This window comes from Strix uralensis, chromosome 15, assembly GCF_047716275.1.
Source record: "Strix uralensis isolate ZFMK-TIS-50842 chromosome 15, bStrUra1, whole genome shotgun sequence".
Lineage (NCBI taxonomy): Eukaryota > Metazoa > Chordata > Aves > Strigiformes > Strigidae > Strix > Strix uralensis.
In genome coordinates, this window is record NC_133986.1 from 2,575,648 (window position 1) to 2,600,340 (window position 24,693).

Sequence of the window (24,693 nt, forward strand, 5' to 3'; positions counted from 1 at the left end):
CCAGTGGGATGGGGGAGGGAATCAGAAGAGTGAAAGTGAGAAAACTCATGGGTTAAGGAAAAGACAGTTTAATAGGTAAAGCAAAAGCTGTGCACACAAGCAAAACAAGGGATTCATTCCCCGCTCCCTGTGGGCAGGCGGGTGCTCAGCCATCTCCAGGACAGCCGGGCTCCATCACACGTAACGGTTACTTGGGAAGACAAGCGCCATCACCCTCAATGTCCCCCCCTTCCGTCTTCCTCCCCCAGCTGTATGTGCTGAGCATGGTGCCACATGGTCTGGGATACCCCTGGGGTCAGCTGGGGTACAGCTGTGCCGGCTGTGTCCCCTCCCAACTCCTCGTGCACCCCCGGCCTCCTGGCTGTAAGTGCTGCTCAGCAGTAATTAAAACATCCCTGTGTAAATCAACACTGTCTTCCACACAAATCCAAAACATAGCCCCATACTAGCTACTGTGGAGAAAATTAATTCTACTCCAGCCAAAACCAGCACAAGTAGGACTGAAAACCATAGATAAACTTATTTTTAAAAAATATCTTTTTCATTCTCCTTACCGTCTTCTCTTGCCAGTACTGTTCCAGCTCAAGTCAATATCCTTAACGCAGTTCTCTGTCAATTTAATGGAGTCCTTGATAGGTCTCTTCTTTTGGAATAGTAATTATAGTTAGGATGACTTAAAAATTAATTATAACTAACTTATATGAGTATTGCATTTGAGGCAGTTTTAATTTATTTTTTATAATTTCCATGACTGCATGTCTTGTCTGGAAATATATGTGGCTATGCTAACATTATATTTGCTAGGAAACTGTGTGTTAGGATGGTACAAAGCTCCCTTTGTATCTGAAGCCAAGCTGGATGTCTCTGTTTCTCTTTCTTAGAATTTTCCACCTCTTCAATTATTTTTTTTTTTTAATTTTTCTTCCTCTACAGTTTTTTTCTCACATTTACACAGCTTTCCTTTGCTTTCTGTCTTGTGTGTAAGCATGTGACTTGTGACAGAATTCATGAAAATGTGTCACAGCAGGCAGATTTTTACCTCCATTTGTTGATTGTTGCAAGGTACTGTTATGCGTGCTTTACAGGCAAATTGCACAGAAGTGCACATATTTTTTCTTTTACTATTGCTTTATCCTAAGAGGCATAAACAATTTGCTAGTTCCTATTTACAGGCAAAGTCAGTGATGCACAGAGAGGCTAATACTTGGTTCTGCACTACAGTGTCATTTCACTTTACTCCAGAACTCCTGCCTGGGAGGATGGAAGGCTTGCCTGCTTGGATCCTTGAAGGGTTGCTCACTGAGAACAGACACCTTAGGAAGTGTATAGTCTTCCTTGATTACGTCCTATGGAACATCTTGGCAAAGTGCGCTGTCTTGTTTTCTACAAAATAATCAGCTTCAACACTGGGGAAGAACACAGAAAAACGATCCCTTTTCTAACCTCCTTGGTGAATCCTTCAGATCCTAAGCAAATAAAACACCCTAAGCAAAATGCTACAAACTTACAATCAAGAAAGCATACTTAAAAGTCAGGATATAGATATATTATTTCTTTCCTTCATCTTGAAACAGGGACAAATTATCTACAAAGCAAAATATCTTGAACTGCTAAACATCCTGTAGAAGCTTAAGCATGCTGTATAAGAAACAGGATTTTGTAACGTTGCTCCGCCATTTCTTAGAATTACCAGCAGATGAAAGACCAGAAGCTTCCAAGGATTTCTCTTAAAGAAACATTCCCGTGCTTATTAAACCATAATCTCATGGTAAATGGAAACAATGGTCTATATCAGATGCAGTATTCTGGGAGGGCATGCTATAGCATCTGGTTAAGAACTGAGATTTGGTTTTTGGGTTTTGTTTCTTTAGTTGTTACATATTTTCCAGTTCTGTTCTGCCTAGATATATACATGTTGGGTTTTTTAATCCCAGCTACATATTAGCTGTAATAAATGTATATGTAAAAATATAATGAATGTAAAAATGTAATATATATATATTTAGGATAGCAATTTAAAGCAGGATTGCTTGGCATGCCTGGGAAGACATTGGTCTCACTGCACAGGATGTTACACATTAACAGAGCAGAAAGATTGTTCGTATCACAAGGAAGACTTTTTCTCTTGTGAACTGCTCCTGGAATAGGTTTCCTATTACTGTCTTGATTTGACAGACAAACCTCTAAAAGGAAATAAGTATGCTGACGTAAGTGTATATGCCTTTTCACTGTTCTTGTCCTTCTCTCTCTTGAGTAAGGTGGTCTTTTCTTGTTGATGTTGCTTCTTTGTTGCACTTATTCCACCTTTCTACCATTTGGAGTCTCTGTTTTGACAGCTGTTTGAGGTTTCCAAATGAAAAATAGGCATTTTCAGCTTCTCACCTTTGTTTGTTGTTTTGATTTCAGATGCTGGATGGAGTTTTCTGTGTTCTAAAAGTGATGTTAGAATCAGTTCAGAGTGGATACTAGATTTGGGGAAAAAATGACATTTCTTTAAGATATTATTTCACTCATACCTTTGCATGCTATGTTTTATTGTTGGGGTTTTTTTGTTGGTTTTTTTTTTTTTTTCTTTTTAAATCAGTTTCTTTGTGACATTTCTGTTGGTAAAACTAGAGCAGTGCCACAATAAGTCAGGCTCTTGCAGCAATTTGAAGCACACTGTGGTACCTACAAACCCTGATACCGTCAAGGGGAATGTCTGTAAAATACAAGTTTACTTCTTTGCAGAAACTAATTTCTCCATCACACTCATGATGGAGAAATCTTATCTGTCATGAGATAGCACCTCAGCCATGGAGACCTCGAGATTACTGTTCAAGGCACTTCCTTGCCTTGTCTGAGATGAGCCTCTCTGATTTGTTGCAGATCTCCAACTTTCACATCACTGCCATAGCTTCCTGTTCCAGGTCTTCTCCATTCTTTGACTAGCCTCCAGTCCCACTGTGTCTTCTTGTAGACATGCCTTAGTTCCTCACAGGAATCACAAGACATGTTTGTTGTCCCACCAGAGCCATAACACATAAACCACATTGTGTCATTGCTGGGTCCGTCTGTGCCTGTGATTCTAAAAGATTCCCAGTGTTCTCTGTAAACCCAGTCTGGCATTTTTCTTTCCGAGCTTTGGAAGCATCCCTGACGCCCTCACCCTTGTTCCCTGGCTTTTACTGAGCAACGGATGCTCTCCTAATGCTGTGCCCTGCATTATTACAACTCTGAAAAGGGTGGGAAGCCCACACTCCTGTTGCTTAGATCTAAGTAATGCACATATACACTGACAGATTTTAATCCTGAAGTCCAGACTGGCTTAAAACAGGGTTGATTATGTTTTTTCATCTTTAGTTAACCTCTACATGTAAAGCAATAATAGACAGATTAAAAAAAAGTCAGAGGCATAGTCTGACTTACAGCTTTCTATATTACTGACTTTATACACACATGAATTAGAATAACTGCTACTTGGCCTGATGCATCAGTGATGTGGTTTTGCATCTGATGATCATTAATCAAATGTGTTATAGGCAAAACAAGAGGAAAAGAGATAACTATCTGAAATATGGGAATTTGTGATTACAATTTTTTTTAATTTACAGTTGCCTAATTTGGTAAGTTTTGATGCTGGTGAATCATAATGATGTTTTATATTAATAATATATAGTGTATCATTGTCTTCTTGTGTATTTTCTAATTTTGTTCAGACTTGGTTCTACAGAATTAAGTTCCTTGTTAGTACTGGCCACTACTTGATGAGGTTGTCTAATGCTGGGATCAGTGAGGTTAGAAAATATTTTTGTCATGGTGGGAAATCAACACAATTCCAATTCTGCTTTTTTTTTTTTTTTCAACCAGTTTCAGTTTTGGGTCGTAGAGACAGATTCACATTTCTGTTAAAAAGACAAACTGGAGTCCTTACGTGGTGTTCAGCTACAAGAACAGTGTCGGGAGTGATATCAGTACGGAATGTGATAAAAAGGAGACTGTGATAAAAAGTATGCTGTGATAAAAAGGAGACTGCCCTGGATTTTGGGATTCAGACAGAGGTCTCCACTAGGGGGCTCTCAAGTCCTTAGAAATGAAAGACAAACTTGCTGAAACGCACCATTTCCAAACTCTGAAGGAGATAAAGATACAGAAGGAAGTATGGTTCAGATGGGCCAAAATCATAGAGACACACACGAATGGAAAGCTATTAGTAAGCCAGGTGCTAGTAGGCTTTAGCAATCTGCTGCTGCAGTGACAAGCTCCCAAATGTTACAGGTCTGTGCCTTCCAAAATAGTGAAAGCCAGCTCATCCTGCAATCAGCAATAGTTTGTCCAGTACCTTCAGGAAAAACTAATCATATCATGAGGGCTGGCTCTAAAAATGAAATCACAAAGGCAAAATTAATCCTCATTTTAGTCGTACTGATTTAAATCATAGAATCATAGAATTGTAGAATCATAGAATGGTTTGGGTTGGAAGGGACTTCTAAAGGTCATCAAGTCCAACCCCCCTGCAATGAGCAGGGACATCGTCAACTAGATCAGGTTGCTCAGAGCCCTGTTCAACCTGGCCTTGACTGTTGCCAGGGATGGGGCATCTACCACCTCTCTGGGCAACCTGTTCCACTGTTTCACCACCCTCATCATACAAAGTTTCTTCATAATATCTAGTCTGAACCTACCCTCCTTTAGTTGGGTAGGACCCAACCCTTGTCCTATCGCAACAGGCCCTTCTGAAAAGTCTGTCCCCATCTTTCTTATAAGACCCCTTTTAGTATTGAAATAATCCACAGAACTTCACCTGGACACAGATCATGAAATAGTCTGATGAAAAAATCAACCATGTGTAGTTATTTTGAATGGTCTGTTTGTTTGTGGTAAAACTCAGAATTACATGATCAAAGACAATTCCCTGTTCCTTGGAGCTTAAATTTGTGTAACCATGAAACTAAAATTTGTATAACCCTGAAACTTTGAGTTGTACAATTCAGTATAAACTTCTGCTTTTGGCTTGTTTTACAGGGTGAAATCCACTTATGAATATTCTCACTAAAATTCATTTTGCTTGAATGTTCATGTTCATTAAACCTATTCACAGGAGTACAGTAGCCAAAATGATGTTTTAAATTCAAAGTATTTACAGGAAATTATTATGACAATTGCCTAGCTCAGTTCAGTTGACAATGCCAATTGTGATTTTTTTGGTTATATTTATTTTTGAAACAGATATTTTAGGTGTGATGCATTGCCTTCTGTTTATTAAATATCACAATAAAACTTACCAGGGTGAAAACCTGAAAAGATATTTTTACAATTTTTTTTTTTTTGGTAGTAGACACCAATGTTAGAACATTTCATCATATTTCAGTGTTGTTTCATTTATTGTTGCACTGAAGAGATGGATTCATAACCTGTGTACTTACATGTTGCAAACAAGAGAGAAGGGATCTGTATATACCTGGGAAAGCTGTTAAAACTTATTAAGTAACTTTCCCTTTGAGATGACTAAATGTCACTAACTGGTGGAAAAAATATGTTTACTGATGATGAGTAATGCATACTTTTGTAGTTCATTGGCAGATATGAAGAGAGTTTGTAACAGGGTGATGAGCTCTGAGACTACAGCAGTGAATTCAGGATTCTTCAGTTATATTCTTTAAAACTAAACCTCTGACCCTATGTTAAGTTTCCAAGTGATCGCTGATGACATGTTCAGAGATTATGGTGATAGCTATGGTACCAGAAACTTGAGCTGAATAGAATGGAGTTGTGCTAGCAAGTGTCTAATTAAATCTACCCAAAACTTAAAAGATACGAAAATGGCTATGAACTGGGGGAACTAGGACAGAAAAGGCCCTGAAGGGGCTATGCAGAAGTTGATGAGGATGGTTGAAATTTGTTGTGCTGTTTATTTCACATTACCAATAAAACTGAGTCCTATAAAGGAAGAGGGGCTAAGACCAAATTCCAGAGCCATGCTTAAAAATAAGGGGTATTTTTTATAATTTAAAAAAAAAAAAAAATCAGAATATGATTAAAGAAGAAAATATCTGTGTTTATCTTTCTTGCTATTTATATTTTCTTGCTATCAGCTGAATCCTGGTCTCCAGGTAGGATTAATGAGGCCTGTTGTGTTCTCAGATTTCTACACAGGAATCTTGAGATTTCTACTTCTGGAAAAGTTGGTCAAATTTTTACACTGTTCAAGCTGTCCAATACTTCTCTGGATGAATTAAAAATTAAGAACTACATTCAGAAATTGAGTGAAAGAGACATACTCTGACTTTAAATGGAGAACCACAGGTATAGCATTCTGTCTCTCTCTAATCTGGTATGAAAAATAAATTTCATCACTTCAATCTTTTTTATTTCTAATTTTTATTTCTGCTGACCTATTTATGATCTCAAAATTATCCCTGATGTGTGCCAGAGAGTCTAAGCAAAATAAACTGTTAGTAATTATGGTGCAAAGCGGGGCGATCTGAGCTAATAAGTACAGAGTAAGTACATAATAGGAGAGCGTGGTTTTTTGATGCACGTTAATTTGAGCATTAGTTCAGAGAAATCTCCTGACAGACAAGCTCCAGGTCAGGAGAGGGCATATCAGTTGGACCTGCAGAGCAGGTTTGAAAAACTGACATTTTTCAAAGCCCCATCATGTCAAGACACTTTGATATTTTCACTTAATGTAGGCTTCATATTATGCTGCACCCAATCTCTGAAAATTAATAAAAAATAAGACATTAACAGAAATCTCCAGATCAGAAATAGTATCTTCCAAACCAACAGTGACCTCTAAGCATGACACATATGTAAAAAATGGATTTTGTGGCCTTTATTCTCTCACTAAGGTTAGAGCTATCACATTTGTAAGTCAGTGCATCAGATGAGGTGGTCCTAGTGCCAGTTCATGATAAATAATAAAGCACATGCGCTGCTGACTAAAAAGGATATAAACATGTTAAGCTGTCATGAGTAATAGATAACCATTTCTTTAATTCTTCTTTAGAGGTCAGCCTGTTGTTTAGCAGTGTCATACTGCATCCATTCCTCAAGCTTTGTTCTATCACCAAAATTAATTATCTTCATCCAGGAAAAAAAGTCACATACATCTGTGCACAGCATATAACATTCTGCAATGTTGTATCAAGTGGATTTGATCTGATCCCTTTGACCTGTCAGGGCTCAGTGCACACTGAATTTGTGCTGTTTGAAATGTGAGTTTCTGGTGAAGACAATTCCGTCTTGCCATAAAAATATGCAACCCATAGAGTCTTTTCTTGGGAAAAACACAGAACACTTGTCTTAAAAGGAGAGCCAAAAAGGACCGAATACATTCAGTAATGCCTAATATATGGTAAAATTTTCCATCTCTCTAGCCCTTAGTTGGCCGGACAATCAGAAGCTGTTTCTATGAACTGATTAAATAGAAATTCAGTGCCACCATTGTGGCCTTTTACTGGCTTGTAGGATAAAAAAAAAAAAGCTGTTCTGCCCTGCAAGCTATCCAGCCTGCCTCTGTTTGTTTCTCTGAGTAGATAGGGCATGACTAACTTGTCCATATGTTCAAACATAAAATTCCTGCTGTGGTTCTCTGCAACAGAGGACAAGCAGCATCTGTACATAAGGGGATATCTTTTCTGCACTTGAATCAGTGTAGTCCTCCAATGGGACTTATTTATGCCTGGCACTTGGGAGCTAGCACACTACTGCATCTTTTAGGCCTGCTGGTATAATAGCAAGATATTCCCTTTTCTGCACATGATATGTGAGTATTGCATCCAAATGCTCTACCATGAACTCCCTGTCTGCTCTGTGTACTTCTACCTCTGGCAGAAAGACTGTGCAGTCTCTGTAGAATTGTCATTCTACTGGGCCCATGAACACATGGATTAATTTTGAGAATAGTCTGGGGTAAGCAATCCCTGCAGTCATTCTCACATGCTGTGCTGTCATGGCAGAGTTAGGCAGAGAATTTGTGTATCTTCCTATGGGCTGTGTTACTGTTAATACATGAATGGGTTTTATGTATGTTCTTTTAGATCCTTTGACAAAATTATCTATGTATGTCTGCCTGAAATGTGACTTTAAAAGATGTTACTGCCTAACATGGTATAATTATAAGTGACAAATTAGATTTGGCCACTAGCTTCTTTTTTTTGTGACTTTCTTCCTGGTCTTTGTTACAAGCTAGTTTCTGGTCCTCCAAACTCTTAAGTACATCTGTCATTTAATAATGTCACACCAAATGAAATAGCATAGGATGTATGAAGAATTCTCTGGCATGTTTCTGCAGAGACTTTACAGTAAGAGACTTCAATCTTTAATTCTGGGCTTTGTGTTTTTTATTGGAACTCCCTCTTAAGGAAACACTGTAACTTGTGTCCATGTTTGACATGTGCCAGGTATTAGAAAGTATAGACAGCTTCGTGATCTGTCTTGAATGATATTCTTGTGTACTACCATTTGTTACATGTATTATTCTTAGCTCCTAAGGGCCAAAGTTGTCACACAGCTGAAGATGTGCTATGACCTGTTAATTATAGATTAGGATCTCAGACTGCCTTTTCCTCCCTCCATGTAGGACCACATTTCCTGCTTGTGTATGTTTTACGCAGGAAACTGGAATCATCATCTTTAGTTGACTTTTCTTACTAATTAGTTATTATTTGTTTGTCTTTTTTTTTTTTTTTGATGTAATGACAGTTTTGCAAATAGCTTTTCCTTTCAAAACAACTGAGTTATCTTTGACCCTAGTTTTTTTTTTTTTCTCTGTGTGTCTGAAGTATCTATACCTATTATACAGACAGAAGACAGCTTGGACTAACTACAAAGTGATGTTGGTATGGGAATTGTTGCTTTACAAACCTGTTGGATGATAATGAGCTCTTCTTTCTACTACTAAGCACTTCCAAAACCATCCCTATATAATAGTTTTGGCTCAAGTATCAGGTGGATGAATATGATATGGAGAAATGTATAGGATAAGCTTTAGCTCCTTGTTAGACCTTTACCAAAGAAATATGCTTGTACATAGTCTTATAAATAAAGAAAACACTAGAGAGTTAAAGATTAATCAAAAGAAAGCAATTCAAGAAGATCTGGCAGCCTAGATAATGCATCTGTAGCCCTACCATATAACAGGCCCAAAGCTGCAAACACATGGCTTTTTGTAGAGAAACCAGATGCTGCCACTGGAAAATGTCTCAGTTTGACATCTATGGCCAGATGGTCAAACCTGTGCCCTCTGTATATTGTAATGCATGCAGATACTTCTGCCAAGTGTAGAAAAACAGGAATATGATCCAGTGATTGTCAGCAGTTAAACAGGATTACAGCAAATTCTTGCACACACAGCCAAGGGTCATCAAGTTGTTGGTGATTGTTTATGCTGCATATGTAACTCAATTGTGAGATCCAAACTTTGACCCGGCAATTCTTCTGACCTTCAGCAGCTGTTTCAGTTTAGGGGGGACAGGTACTAGTCTCAGGAGGGAGGTAACAGACAGTAGACCACTAGTATCATGGCCTCTTATTTGCTATTGGTAGTGGATTTCATTGTTTCTCTTTTGTTCCGCTCCAGTGTACAGTCAAAGAGACTGAAACCGTCCACAAATTAAGCTAACCTGTTTGACTTTGAAGTGGACACGGGATCAGTTTATGATAGCATGTAGGGGCAGGAACTAGAAGCCCTGCCTCTTAAAACCCATTCACTGCATAGACTTGAACTTCTTTCTGTTGAGCTTGTCATGCTGACTCTCTCCTGAGCAAACTGTTGCGAAGCCATCAGTGCGCTAAGCAGAGCTGCCAAGGGGGGCTGTGCGTTAGGGTACAAATCCAGACTCAATTTCAGACTAAATAAGAATGTGGATAACCCCAGTTATTTTCAATGGGGATATGCACACCTGTAAACTGTTTTGAGCTGGTATGATAGCTATTAGGGGATGGTATGACATCGAAAGAGAGAGCTTTTGAATAAAACTAGTTGGCTAGTTAGTGGTAATTGCAGATACAACTGTATGCTTTGTAACATAGAGAGTGGCTCCAGCTGGACGGTCTGGAAAAGTGAACTCTTAATAATTTCTTTCTACTTGAAGTTGCTATTGACTGAAATGAGTTGAAACCCATTTTCCTTTCTTCCTCTAAACTTTACCTAGTTGCTTGGTACTATTAAGCAGTTGTTATGTTTTTCACAGTTACTGCATTTCAGTCATAAACATGATAGGTGAAATACACTTTGGATGAAAGATGCCACAGACCACTGAGTGCTGTTATGGGACTTGTTTCCAAAGTAGTTATTGGGAATGCAATTGTGCACTTGAGAGTCTTTTTTACCTACCTAATTACCTAGTGTTTCTGTCTACAGCTAGGCTAATAAACTTTAAAAGCTGTACAAAGATTTTACAATGCCAGTGATACAAACAGAGCATTTGCCTTTATTCTTACTGCTCAAAAGCTTCACAAGCTGTGCTATCCCAATTACCTTTTTTCAATGAACATCATCCCATGAGAAATTTCAAATCCCCTACAATCTAACTGAGTGTAGGCAAAATGGAAAATGCACATGGAAAATCAGTTTGCCCAGCAGGAGTTTTGCACAGACTAATTCTTAGAGAAGAATTTTAATTTACTCCAAAATACCTAGGGTGATTCCTTCGGGTAGCAATTGCCAGTTTATTTTCAATGAGAAACACAGTTTCCACAACTACCTGATTAGTATGATATACTTCCTTTCTCTACAGCAGTATCCTTGATGCTGTAGAATAGCTGTAAACTACCTTTTTTTTCCAGATTGTGACACATGGATGGTGGTTGGCTGCTGTAATGCTTCTTTTGATAGTATCAGATGGGGTTTAGTTTAGAGTAGCACTGGGGGCAGGGGGAAGTTCTGCAACCTCATAGTTGAGGTTTCAATCATGCATGAAATGAGAATGGAATTCTGCTGTATTAAAAATAGCATTGCAGATTACAAGAGTTAATTGGTGATTAGCTATTCAGAAAATATGATTCTAAATCATGAATGTATGTACATAGCAATTGATCTCTGGTTTGAACAGTTCACATACATGTGGAAAAAACATCACAGAGGTTCAATATAGAACACTGTGCAGATAGTTTGTGATGGATTTAGATCCTTAGGGTAAACAATCCTTGCATGGAATTGTATTTTTAAGTAAGGAACTGTCTAAAGTTAGGAAACATTCCAAAGATGGTAAAGTATTCCCCAGAAGTCTATAGGAATGGTGGCTAAATTTGGTTTTATTTACATGGAATCTATCCCATCACTACTTTTTCAGGACTGGTGTCCCATTAAGTTGAAATTTACTCCTCTCCAAGTTCATTCCTGCTTATGCCGTTGAAATAAGTATCTCTGGGTCTGGCATTCTTTTCAGGTTTTTTTTGTGTTTTTTTTTTTTTTCCTTTTGGCTTGAGTTCGACCTTTTCAGGTGGTGCAGTTTGGTCAGGATGGCTTTGATGTCTGCAGTGCTCCTCTCCTGCAGCTTTCTTCAGTCCTTTAGTATCTTGAGAACCAAGTTAAGGAACTTGTGCAAACTTGCTGAGGTTTCCATCATTCACTTACTTCTGTATTCATATAATGTGTTCATGAAAATGATGCAGCTAGAAATGGTATGGGAAAGAGTGTTGATGACTATGAACTATATCATTATGCCAATGTATTGGCATAGTAAAAGTATCTTTTTTCATATAAAAGCAGCAAATTTTCTTTTTCTGAATAGTATCCAATACAGAATGATTTTTCAATTGAATTTTAAAAGCCTCTTTTTGAAATTTATGCTTACCTATTTTGGAATGTCCTGGTGCTTCACATGTTCTGATTTCTTTTTTCTTCCCTTTAATAGCTACTTGTAATATTAACTATATTCTCATAAATAAAAAAACATCTCTCTTGTCTGAAGGAAGTTTATTGTGTGTTTGTAAAAGATTGATTCAGGGAGTTGAATTCCACTGGACCACACACACTTGCAGGAGCAGTCATAAATTTTGTAATCGCAAGCATGGTTAAATCTTTTATTTATAAGCTAATGTACTTTTTATACTGTCAGAAAATAGTGAGCAGAATGTACTCCTGGTGCATCTGTCTTAATGTCAGGAATGTCTGCCAGTTTACAATTTTCGAACAGGTAGTTTGTTGTAATCTCAAACATCAGACTTCAGCATGAACTCTTGGGTGCTAAATTAAACAGAAGCCCTGTTTTACTATAAATAGAAAGCAAATATATTTTGATAAATTCATTTTAAAAGAACCTTAATTGTATGCAAAATATTGTGAAGAAAATATAAATTGTGAAGGACTATTTAATTACAACTGGCAAACAGAGGGAGCTGGACAGATTGTGGCTTTTAATTCTCAACACTGCCTATGGGGGCTAAAGAATCTCAGTTCTCCCAGAACTGATTATAATACATCTGATATAGCACTGCCATCTCAGAGATTTCTGAAACGTGAATTTTGCAGTAAAACTGGAACAAAAAAGACTAAATTTGGACATAGGTCTGTGTTCTGTGGTTTTTTAACTCCATCTGCTTGGCCTGTGTACATATATATGTATATGCACACTAATTAACTTAGAAGTAATCTTTGTGCGTTTGAAAGCTTGCTTGCTTTTTCTAGCTGTATCACTTGATCTAATAAAAGGTATTATGTCTTCCAATAAATCTTGCCTGTCTTATGTCCTTAGGCTATTGTAGCTACAACAACCTTGGTTAATTTGCCAGCTTTTGCACATATATTGCAACCAGGTTGTGGAGAAGTTAGGTGATCAACTACATGTTAGTATTTAGATTATTTTTAGTCTGGCTTCTGTAAAGAGTTGGCAACCAGGATAGAGTAGGAATAGCTGAGGAAGCTGCACAGCAGAAGTCATGAGTAGGCAGGCTACTTGTTTATTTCTTAGCAAATAAATGTGCAATTTTGCAATTTAGGTTTGCATTCTGCACATGAAACAATCAAATTCTAAAAAGCTGTCTCTTCACAGCTTTCTGCATTGAGTAGTTTTCAAATTATTAATTAATAGAATAGGAAATGTTTCTGGAATGCTTAATCTGAATAATAAATAAGCTGAATAATTTACTACTCACCCTTTGCTAAACGTAGTCCCCACAATTTCAGTTAAAAGCTACATTTTGCTGCTGTTCAGTGAAGGCTGTATTATATCATGTTTTGACAATAAGAATTACCAGCAGGAAATTCAAAATGCCTTCAGTAGCTCCATTTTTATGTTACGTAGAATTTAGTGTTTTAGTAATAGCCTTTATAGTGAAATAACATAGAAGTCCACCCAGGTATTAGGCATAATGTCCCTGAAGACAAAGACAGAAGGGGATGTAATTGTTTGCTTTCATATATAACAATATTTATAGTATTAATTCATTACTGGCTGAAGTGAGTGATACCAAATCTTGTCCAAGATTTTTATATCACATGAATTTAAACGTGCTTAACAGCACAGTATGGAATCAGTGATACAGTATCTAAACAGTGATGGGTTTTGGCAGGCATGTTTTTCAGAGGAATGTAATAATTTTTTGCACTATTTTTCAACTTTTTTTTTTTTTTACATGTACTATTGGGGAAGAAGGATATAGGATGTAGGAATCAGACAGCGGACACAGCCCTGAAATGACTAAACAGTAGAGAAGAGATTGTGTTTGCTTTCTCAGGGCTGAATGCCTAATAGCTTTTCTTTATTATGGCTTTGTTTTGGCTTTGCTGCACAGTTGATTATCGCAGCAATCTTTATGCCATCCGCCAGCATGGCCTTTCTTTTCCAATTGTGGAACTGGACCTTGTTCTGGGCTCTAGGCATGGGCTGCACCATGACCTTCTGGGTCTGAGTGCTTGTTCATGGACTGCCACTACACGTTCTGTTCAGCCTCGTCTGCTACCTTGCCTCCTTTGAGACAGTTGATGAGCCAAGCTGGGTTGCCCTATGGGCTCTTCCGGCTGCCAGTTGGACCAGCCTGCTGTATACAAGTGGTTCCACATACGAATTTAGATTACTAAATGAATGTCCTTCTGTTGTTGAGTCAGGAAGAATAGCCACTTCTCTTGCTTTTTAAAGTTTTACCACAAATTTCCAATCTATTTTCTCTTTTCTTTCATTATTCAGGGAGTGCCATAGACAAATCAGAGTAGAATATCCATCATGGGATAGACCTTGATGATCTTTTACCTCTCAGATGTCCTTCAAACTATTTTGGACAAAAATCAACACGGGAATTTTCTGTCCTGAGTGCTTCAGACATGATTGGTCACCAGCTACCTCAAATGGGTATTTTGTCATTTGGCTTCTTCAAGTCAGGAGGATAAAAAATGCATACTGTCAATTGAAAGCACTCTAAATAGCTTAATAGCCATTACCTTAGGCAGTACCTTTTACTCTTCATTTTGTCTTGATTCCAAAATATGACTTTATCATTTGTTGACTACTTTTTTCAGATTTGCAGTCTCAGAAGATGCAGGTGCCATCCTGTACCCAGAATAGCTCCCACAAATCTGTCTGAAAAAGTATTTTATAATTGCATCACTATAAATCACTAAATATTTGTACCAGGCAGGCATACATAACCACCCATTAAATGAATGATACTTCTTTTCAGTGTCTGGCCTGGAAAAGATACAAGTATATTGATGCTGTTAAGTGGAGTACTGATCTTTGTTTTCTATTCTTTTTCCCATGATATATGCAAATATAACCCATTCCTTCAGAAGGTTAATGCATAACAATGTGGTTAAAAGTAGTTAGTATCAGAACATGTTATTCTCTTAGAATCTCACATGGCATTTAATAACCACAGTGGATTGCACAGAAGTGCACCATGTGTCTGTTTATAGCCAGGGATCTAAAAATATTTTCTGAACATTAATTGTGAACAATATGCAATAACCCATACAGGGGAAGAAATACTATTTTAGTTTTAATTCATCTTTCTCTGAGTTTGAAAATCCTTTTTTTTTTTCACAAACATCTGGAGGTATTAGGAGCAAGTTCTAGTGACTGAGATATTTATTAAAATCTCTGAGGACACAAATCACCTTGGTTTTTAACTTGAAAGTTAGTACCTAAGATTTGACTCTCAAATCCCATTTTAAAAACTAGAATATAAAAACTGAATTTCTAATTTAAGGCACTTTGTCAAAGATGCCAGAGTTCAAATAAGAAAACTAAATTTTATAATTTTATATTCTTAGATTTCTAGTAGTATACTTCCTTGGCAAAAAGACTGTGCACTTAAGTGGCCTTCTTGAAGTGCTTAAAAATGTCAGGAATTACAGCTGCAATTTAGTGATAGAAACTACTTTTGAGACTGAAAGTATTCTGGAAGCTGTCTTGAGTAAGACTTTCACATCTGAAGCTGTACTAACCCTTTTTGGACACTTACAATGAACAGTGTCATCACTGTTCTATCAGATCCTATGGAATATTGCAGAGGAATTTTCTGTGTGATTTTCATGCTGAGCTGAGTACTCCTTGCCTTGGACATGCATCGAATAGAAATGTCTCTTTTGTAGTTGAAACCATAAAATGGGCTGATTCACAGGTGCACCTGCATAAGCAGGCCTGTGCATATGCTAACAGATGGTTGGGTGAAGAGCTCTGTGTGGGCATACAGGGTCATTCAAATCATCCTGTACAGAAGTGCTAGGACCTCATATAATGGTGCAGAGTGATTTTTTACTGACTTATTCTGACAACTCAGTATTTTTTCTCTATACAAAAGTAATAGAGATGGCACGGCTCACTGAAGAAGAAGAAATCAGGATGGTAGAGACAGAAAATCCTTGAGAGAAGGCTAGGATCAGTCAGACTTGAAGAATATGGGGTTTTGTTTGTTTCTTGTGGTTGTTTGAAGGAGTAGTTAGTACAGGCTCCGAAAAAGCAGTCTGTACAAAATTGGATGTATGAATATTTTGTCCAATGCAAGTTGGGAGTTGCACTAATTTGCATATGAAACAAAGAAAGGGATTGAGTGTCTGTGCATCAAGCATAGAAAAACATTTGTCTGAAAATCACCTAAAATGGATACTGTGTGCTGGAACAACAGACACAGCAGCAGCAGACTGTGCTACATGTACATTATTTGCAACAATCCTAGTGCCTTCATGATCTGTATAACATTAGAGGAGTGAGTGATTGTTTCTGTGTATGACCAGATGTTTTATTTGAAGACCATTAATCAAATTTCCCAAGGCAAAAGAAACATTAGTCAATTAATTAAGATATAATGCTAGTCTTGTAAGAGGGTTCTGACTACACTAATTAATCAAACCAAGTTGGAAGATTTTGTTCAAGGAGCTCTGAAACACTTTCTGATATACTTCAGAGAAAGGAGCTGTGAGTATTGCAGAGGAGATGTTCAAGACACCCATTTTGCACTCATGTTCACTGCTGATGTGATGGATTGTGTGTTAGAAAGTCATGGTGAAATCAAGTTTTTTTTATATTCACAAAGGGCTTTGTAATGAGCTGCAGTTGAGTGAGACAAGGAAGCTCATCTTTTTCTCTGCTGAAATAGAAGAAAAGTGCTTTGAATTTAGGAGGTGAAGCCAGACTGCTGTTTTAATTATTCATTTTGGGGAAGTATGGAAAGAATATACAGTTAGGAAGAGCTATATCAATGATTATGCTCATTATTTTTAATGTTTAATGCGACAGCATCTAGGATCCACAGGTTGAAGGTCCTTTCTTGTGGACGTTGCACCCTTTCTGAAAAAGCAAATGTTCATGTCTCTAACAGAATTTTAAAACTGCAGAAGATTCTGAAAAAGGTAAAAATCAGACAGGTAGAGTAGTAACTAACAAAGATTACTGTCTTGAAGGACAAGCCTTTCATAGATTTCTCTGCTGCATGACAATAGAAAGCGGCTTTGTATGATGGGATTGCCATATTATAAGGACATTAACTTCAAGAGAAGGGAGACGTGCATCCACTGCTGCATCTTTTTGGCAGTCCTGCAAAGGGGAAGAGTGTTCATGGTGCTAGAGACCCTGCAGGAACTTCCCTGTATATATTGATGAATTGGAGTGACTCGTGTCAGTAGTTGATTGAAAATTTCAGCCTCAGTGATATAGGAGGACACTGCATGTTTTCTCATGATGGGTCCAGGAAGACTCTTTGAAGGGCAAAGTGAGAAGTTCTTCAGGTTGACAGGAGCATGATAGCAACCTTCATCTGGTGCTTCAGGTAGCAAGGACAGTTCTGTTTGCTATTTTTCATTCTATATCTTTTAAACTCAGCTCTAATTAGAATTCCTGTTCCTCAGTATGTTGTCCAAAGGGCCTGGACAAGTAAGTTTATGAGAAACCTCAGTCATGCAGGAAATAAAGTAATTAGAAATAGAAGATCAAATTATTTGAAGACTATGTTTAAGAAAAGTAACCATTAGGTATGAAAATAAGTAAGAAAAGATCTCTTTTGACACATTATCAACTATAGCAGTCAGGAAAAATAATGAAATATTGTAAATTTTCAGACTAACAGTGAATACACAGATGGTTGTACTTGTTTCCTTGATTACCAGAGCACATTTTGGTTGCTATGTCAAGTGACTTCCGGAAACTGGCCTGACTGGATAGGCATTGTCTGGAGTTCTCTCCAGAGAACATGCCTGTGTAGGAGGTAGAGAAAAAGTTCATTAATCAAAATGATCTAGAGCACTTAAAAATTGAAAATGGAGAGCCTACAGTTATTAAAAATTAAGAAGTAAAAGGTTTCAATGTCACAGAAGATCTTTGACAACTAAGGCAGCAAAATGCGATTTTGACAGACTGAGTCAGATAAGAGGTCAGAAAGTGTATTGTGTGGGTTTTATCTGATGAACTGTGGCTGTCAACCAAAAAGAAATCTGCTAACTCAATCAAGGTTAAACAAATACCAATCAGAATTGAAGGGCAAATAGTGGTTATAGTATAGTTTCTCCAAAGATTATGTCCATGGAAGTAAAATACCTTATGATGGTTAAGGGGAAGATACCAAAATAACATAACTGAGAGGCTACCTTGACTATTACTTGGGAGAGCTGCAAAATGTATGTTTCCATAGAAACAAAAATGACAGATTTATTTAAATGATTGCTTCATGGGCCAGAGTCTTTCCTTACTGCCTAGAGAGGGTTCATTGGCAATGGATAGAACAGGCAGGTGCCAAACTGATGAAATCATCACTTGAAATGAAACCATTAATTGAGATGGAAATCTTGCAGGGGAAGGTATTACAGTAGCTGATACATATGAAAAAATAATCACAGAATCACGGAATGGTTTGGGTTGGAAGGGACCTTAAAGATCACCTAGTTCCAACCCCCCTGCCACAGGCAGGGACACCTTCCACTAGCCCAGGTTGCCCAAAGCCCCGTCCAGCCTGGCCTTGAACCCTTCCAGGGAGGGGGCAGCCACAGCTTCTCTGGGCAACCTGTGCCAGGGCCTCACCACCCTCACAGAAAATAATTTCTCCCTAATATCTAATCTAAATCTACCCTCTTTCAGTTTAAAACCATTACACCTTGTCCTATCCCTACACTCCCTGATGCAGAGTCCCTCCCCAGCTTTCCTGTAGCCCCTTAGGTACTGGAAGGCCCCTGTAAGGTCTCCCCAGAGGCTTCTCTTCTCCAGCTGAACAACCACAACTCTCTCAGCCTGTCCTCATCAAGGAGGTGCTCCAGCCCCCTGATTTTCTTCATGGCCTCCTCTGGAGGCAGGTCCATGTCTTTCTTATGTTGGGGGCCCCAGAGCTGGGCACAGCACTGCAGGTGGGGTCTCATGAGAGCAGAGTAGAGGGGGAGAATCACCTCTCTCGAGATAAACAAGCTATCATGCAATTCTCACCCATCTTTGTCAGTCTGTCTTTTTTAACTCTGAATTGGTCTAATAAAAGATATCACCTCTTCCCACAAACCTCATCTTTCTTCCATTGTTAGATTATCATGGACCAAATGTTACCATTTGAAAAAAAAAAAAATAGTTGCTATTTAGTTGTAGCTGTTATAGTTATTTATAGCACCTCTTTTTTTCCTGAGATGTTTCAGGAAAAAACATAAACACGGATTTTTCTTCAGAAAAGAACAAGAAAGTGCAAAAAAATAGATATATATTGTCCTGGTTTGAGTGAGTGGCAGTGTTTTTTCGTAGCAGGGGCTGGAGCTACAGCAGTGTCCCCCTGTGAGAAGCTTCTCAAAGCTTCCCCAGCTCCAAGTCAAACCTGCCTCTGCACCAAGGCTGGGCCAGTTCGCTGTGCCTCTGCCGTAATGTATTTAAGAAGGGGAACCTGGGAGGGGTTGGGTGAGTTGTGAGGAGAAGTTGTGAGGAGAACATGTGTGTGAACACCGAGGTCAGTGGAAGGAAGGAGGAGAAGGGGGAGAGGTGTGCTGGAGCAGAGACTCTCCTGTATCCCGTGGTGAGACGGCAGGGCCGCCCCCCTGCCACCACGGGGGTCTTTGGTGGAGCACAGACGGATCTGCGGCCTGTGGGGGCCCCACGTTAGGACAGGTGACTGCGCCTGAAGAAGGCCGGGAGCCCATGGGAAGGAGGCCCTGCTGTTGTAGCTCAGCACTGGGAGGACTGAAACACATGGGGTGACCCACATGCCCATGGGAGAGACTCCTGTTGGAGTTGGTTTGTGGAGGACTGTCTCCTGTGAGAGGGGACCTCGCTGGAGCAGAGGAGGAATGCCAGAAGTTTCCTCCCCACTGAGGTGTAAGAAGTGGCAGGACTGACTGCACCCCCCATTCCCTGCCCCCTGCACCACTGCGGGGCAGGAGGTGGAGATACCAGGAGCAAAGCTGAGCCTGGGAAGAAGGGAGGGGTGGGAGAAGGTGGTTTCAAGATGTGGTAATGCTGCTCACTGTCCTACTCTGTTAAGTGCTGTTGTCAGTGTCTGTATTAAATTTATGTTCTTTTTTCTTCCCCTAATGAGTCTGTATTTTGCCTGTGCCTTAAAGGATGAGTTCATTCCTCCTTGTCCTTATCTCAGTTTCCTGGGTCTTTTGCTTTTCTCCTTCCCAGTGCTGGGTGGAAAGTGGGGAGTGAAAGGCATCTTTGCTTATTTTCCCCTTCTTAGCACTGGTGAGGAAGAGGGAAGTGAGTGGCTGCGTGGTGCTCATTTGCCCTCTGGGCTCAAACCACAACAATATGTACACAAATATCTGTGAGGAAAAAGCTTGTATAGGTTATTGAAAAACTTAAAAATTTGCACTGATTTTTGAGTGATTTAGATTAAGGTGGCAGAAGGACATTTCTAGGGTTCAGCTGTGTAGTGTAGGATTAAAAGACTGAGCAAAATATTAAATGATATTTGGTAAACTTTTTTCAGGAGTCACTTTGTGCCAACAAAATTGTATCATTTGCATTGCCATCTGATGAAAATGTGAAATTATTCTTAGCATTTTTTCAAGCTTAGGGTTCTAAGTTTTTCTTGAGGGTGTCTCTTCCACGCTGGATCTTCTATGTACTTCTAGATGTGGACTTCTAGAGAACCAAATAACCTGAAAACAGAAGTGTGTCATTTGCATCCCAGTGGCAATATAACTATAAGAAGAAATTGTTTTGATCTTTCTTAATTATTTTTCTTCTCAGGATGGATGCCTGGATAGGATTACATTAAAAGGAGATTTTAGGGTAGTTTAGTAAGCTAGTTTACTAGTTAACAGTAAGCTCCCTGGAAAAAAAAGTAAAACCTATCTGTCCAGTTAATTACTGTGCAGGTGAATTTACTTAGCCAAGTGAGATGTTTTAAAAAATAGGTGATTTTTTTTTGTGTCCATTCATGTAGCTTTAGTTACACAGAGCGGGAGGTGAAATTCCTGAGCTCCCATTTTGATCTCAGACACCAGTGGGCAGATGAGGGAGCTGGTTCTGCAGTTACTGCACACTTGTATATAATACTGCACCCATGTTAAGGCTTAGTTGCAGTATCCTCTCTTGGAAGAAAAAAATACAGTTCACTGGAATAGTGACACCACTATATCTTTTCTAGAGAGTCCATGTCTAAGGACTGCTCTGTGAGTATAAAAAGAATTATAAAGCAGGTATGAATTTTTGTGCTTAACTGGAGTGCATCAGCAAAGTACAGAGAAAATGTGAAAAAATAAAAATAATACCCTAAATCTCAAAAGAGAGGAAAATATGCTGAATGAAGTACTAGATGAAATTAGAGGTATAACTATTTGGCCAGAATTACACATTATATCTATGTAAAAATAATGTAACCAGAAAAACGTATAATATAGTAGTGCTGTTTGATGACATGCCATCACCATTTTCCTCCAGGTACCTGTATACTAGTGTGATTTTTTTTTTTTTTTTCATATCTTTTTTCCAGTATCTTTCTAAAAGCTTAACAAACTGTGTGTGTCATGGCTGCTCTATTACTATTACTGAATAACTTACTAATAGTGGAATGATGATCAAAGATAAAAAGATATCTGGGTTGGTTTGGTTTGTTTTTTTTTTTTTTTTTTCTCCACAAGTAGAACTTAAATACTATCATCTAGCAGCTAAACAGAAACAGAAATTATGTGAAGTCAGTTTTGATATGTGACTGATACTTTGGACACTAATATTCATGAACCAACTCAGACTGTGACCTGGCTATAGTGGGGTTATTAGAGTTTATATTGTTAGGATACGATAAAAAAACCCATACTTTTTGCACAGGAAGAACTAGTACTACCCTTACTCTGTTTAATATTTAATGGTTTCGGGTTTTCTAGTCTCAAGCAATTTTTTTTTCACATAAATCATATCAACTCTTTGAGAAGTTCTCAATAAGACTGATAGTTGATAGGGCAGATTATTTTATGTTTATTGTTCTGATTAAATAATGTTGGGTTTTTTATCATCTAGGTCTGCAGTATTCCAAACTTAGAAACCTGCTGCTGCCGCATTTGAGCAAAGATTAGAGCATATCACCCAATATATGCAAGTCTGAAATGAGAGAAGATTGCATCAGGATATTGTTGGCAAGGTAATTTTTATCATAGCCTGACATACCTGTCTATACAGCTTACTCAAATTAGTATTTTTAAGTTGAATTGTTAAAGGTCGTGCATGTTGCATTCTTGTTACGAAGTTAAATCCTAGATAAAATGTATTGTATGAAGCTACAGTGTTCGTGATTTCACACTGAGGTATTTATTTTTTTTCATTTTTATTTAATCTCTATGTCACTGGAATACATCATCTCTACTCTGAATTGGAATATTTTTCAGGCTAAATGGGCAATATTGTCATATGCTTAAACAGTTTTGTTTTTACACTCAGAAATGTATATATTATTACTTGATAAAATCAACAATCCTGTAATTCTAACTGAAGCAAAGTTTCAATACATACAGTTATTTCTTTGAAGTCCGTGGGGTCAAGATATTATCGTGGATATTTATCTTTATATTTCTGGGGAATAGGTGAGACTGAAAAGGAGGAGAAAGAAAGGGGAAGCCAAATCTGGACTCACCGAAGTTTGCAGCAAAACTTCCATTCATATGGTTGGGACCAAAGTTTCATGAAAGGTCCTAGAAACATTATTAATAACTGAGTATCATGCCTTTTCATACTGTTTCTATGCTAAAACTACTATACCACCTCAATCCTGTAAGTTTCTGCTTTCTCTTGTCTTTGATACCCTAATGATTTATGTAACACACTTGACTTTAAATTCATGTACAGTCAAGTTGAGTTAATTTATTTAACTATAAGAGTAGTAAGCTTGTCCCACATATCCTTGCAGTATGAGATAATTGCATATTTTAAACATACACAACTAATGCAAGCATGTACTTAAAGCCAGACAAAAATTCTGATGCAAGTAAACATTTCTATCCAGAAAAAAACATATATATATCTCTCTCTCTCTAGGACTCACTGAATTTATAAAATTGGATCACATGTTTAAATATATGCTTCATTCCACATTTGAGTAAGGATGGACTTAGACACATCCATAAGTGTTTTCTTTAGCCAAGTCCCAACAGAGTGTTAATTAAACTGTGTAAGCAATAGACTTTCTAATGCTATATCTAAATTGTGAGCCTAGGTGTTTACATGACTCCTTGTTAAGACAAGACTCAAGTGCAAGCCAGGTTTCCCTTTCCTCCATTTCTTGCTTTCCATGAGAAGGAAAGAGATATAAAGATCAGAGCACAGCTAAGGCACGTGTCAGCCTAGGTGGTAGAGTGTGTCAAGGACCATATCTATCTATCTTGTGGCTGTATGGAGTAAGATTGTTCAGGTGTTCATCTACAAAAATATATGATCAACTTACTAACCCAGAAATATCTGAATTGTTACTTTTGTAGAAATGTGAAGGAAAAGATGACTTCAGAAAAGCCTAAAGACATGCACGGTTGGACAATGAGTAATTCTGGTGGTGAAATTGTTCAGAATAAAAGCTTTTTGTGAATTCCAGCATGAACATCAAAAAATTCTGTTTTATGATTAAAGATTGAGACAACCAAGCCAAAATTACTCTACTGCTATTTATTAATCCTTGTTCAGTAAGCCTCTTCCATCGTTCTCCAGATATTTTTGTGTGTCTCTTTTCAGAGCCCTTACTTCAGTATAAATGGAAATGAAATTTAGTTACGTGAAGTTGCTTTGCTTTCATTTTCTGTGATGACACTATTTACACAATTTATTATTTGTCCCTTGTTAGTTTGCATCCCTTCTCAGCTTTGCTATAGTTTAAGTAATTTAATGCAGTAATGGACAGAGAAGTTGGTCTTTACAGGGTGTGTACATGCAAAGACAAGCATGCTAGTTCAGAGAGTGCTAGGAGATTGAGATGTGAACAGCCCAAAGCCCACATTTTCTCTGAAGAGTCCTTCTCTTAGGCACAATCACATCAGTCAGATCACTACCAGTATATTGACATATCTGGCAAGCCAGCTAATAGATAGTAAATGTCTTCCTTTGTCATGAGACGTGAGCTTTGTAACCTATATAGGATGCACATCCTTTCCAGTATGAAGCATGCTGCAAGAGACATGAGTCAGCATAAAATCAAGGAATTTGCATTATAATCTCAGTTTGGACACTGTCTTTCTTATGATTTTGGCATACCATTTTATTCTGACCTCTCATGACCTTTCACAAATCTCTGTATGCATCACAGTCAGATAATTAAAGCAGGAAACACATCAGGGCTTTGACTGGGAAAAGCATGTGCTTTGTTATGGTAGATATCTTTATAGGCTTTGATATCTAGTGTTGACAAGGTTGTAAGTTATTCTGGAGTAAATGAGGTTTTCCTTAGCTTAATCTGTTTGTTCTGTCATTTGTCCCTTTATCATGATGACTTCTAGCTGACTTTTTGCTTTTTCAGCCTTTATGTGACTCAGAATGAAGCTGCTGAGATTCCATGTGCCTTTTCACTAGGGCAAGCAGAAGTCCTCTTTGTTTCCTGCTGCTCTGCTGAAGTAGAGCACCATGCCTCTGCCTTGTAAGGACACATTTTAGTGTTTACAAGAAACTTCCTGAGATGAGGAAACTTTGAAGTCACTCTTGATATTCTTTCACTGGAGAAAATGGAAGTAGTGACAGCCTATGATATGTCACAAGACAAGAAATAACCTTTGAATAATTGGTCTCTTTAGATAGAGGCTTGTTGTTATGGTAATATTATCATCCCAGTTGATGCAGAAAACTGAACAGGGTCATAAAACAGCAATTACGAGACATGTCAGAGTGAAAGAAT

The 24,693-nt window shown here is 38.1% G+C and overlaps 1 long non-coding RNA gene across 1 annotated transcript in view; it reads left to right on the top strand.

Moving 5' to 3' along the window:
* The window catches only part of LOC141950220 (uncharacterized), a 44,310-nt gene extending 20,956 nt beyond the window's left edge, over nt 1-23,354 (top strand). Inside the window, exons 2-3 of the long non-coding RNA XR_012630961.1 lie at nt 21,846-21,966; nt 23,297-23,354. This is a non-coding gene — a long non-coding RNA (uncharacterized LOC141950220). The remainder of the gene's footprint in view (nt 1-21,845; nt 21,967-23,296) is intronic.
* The last annotated feature ends 1,339 nt before the right edge of the window (nt 23,355-24,693 follow it).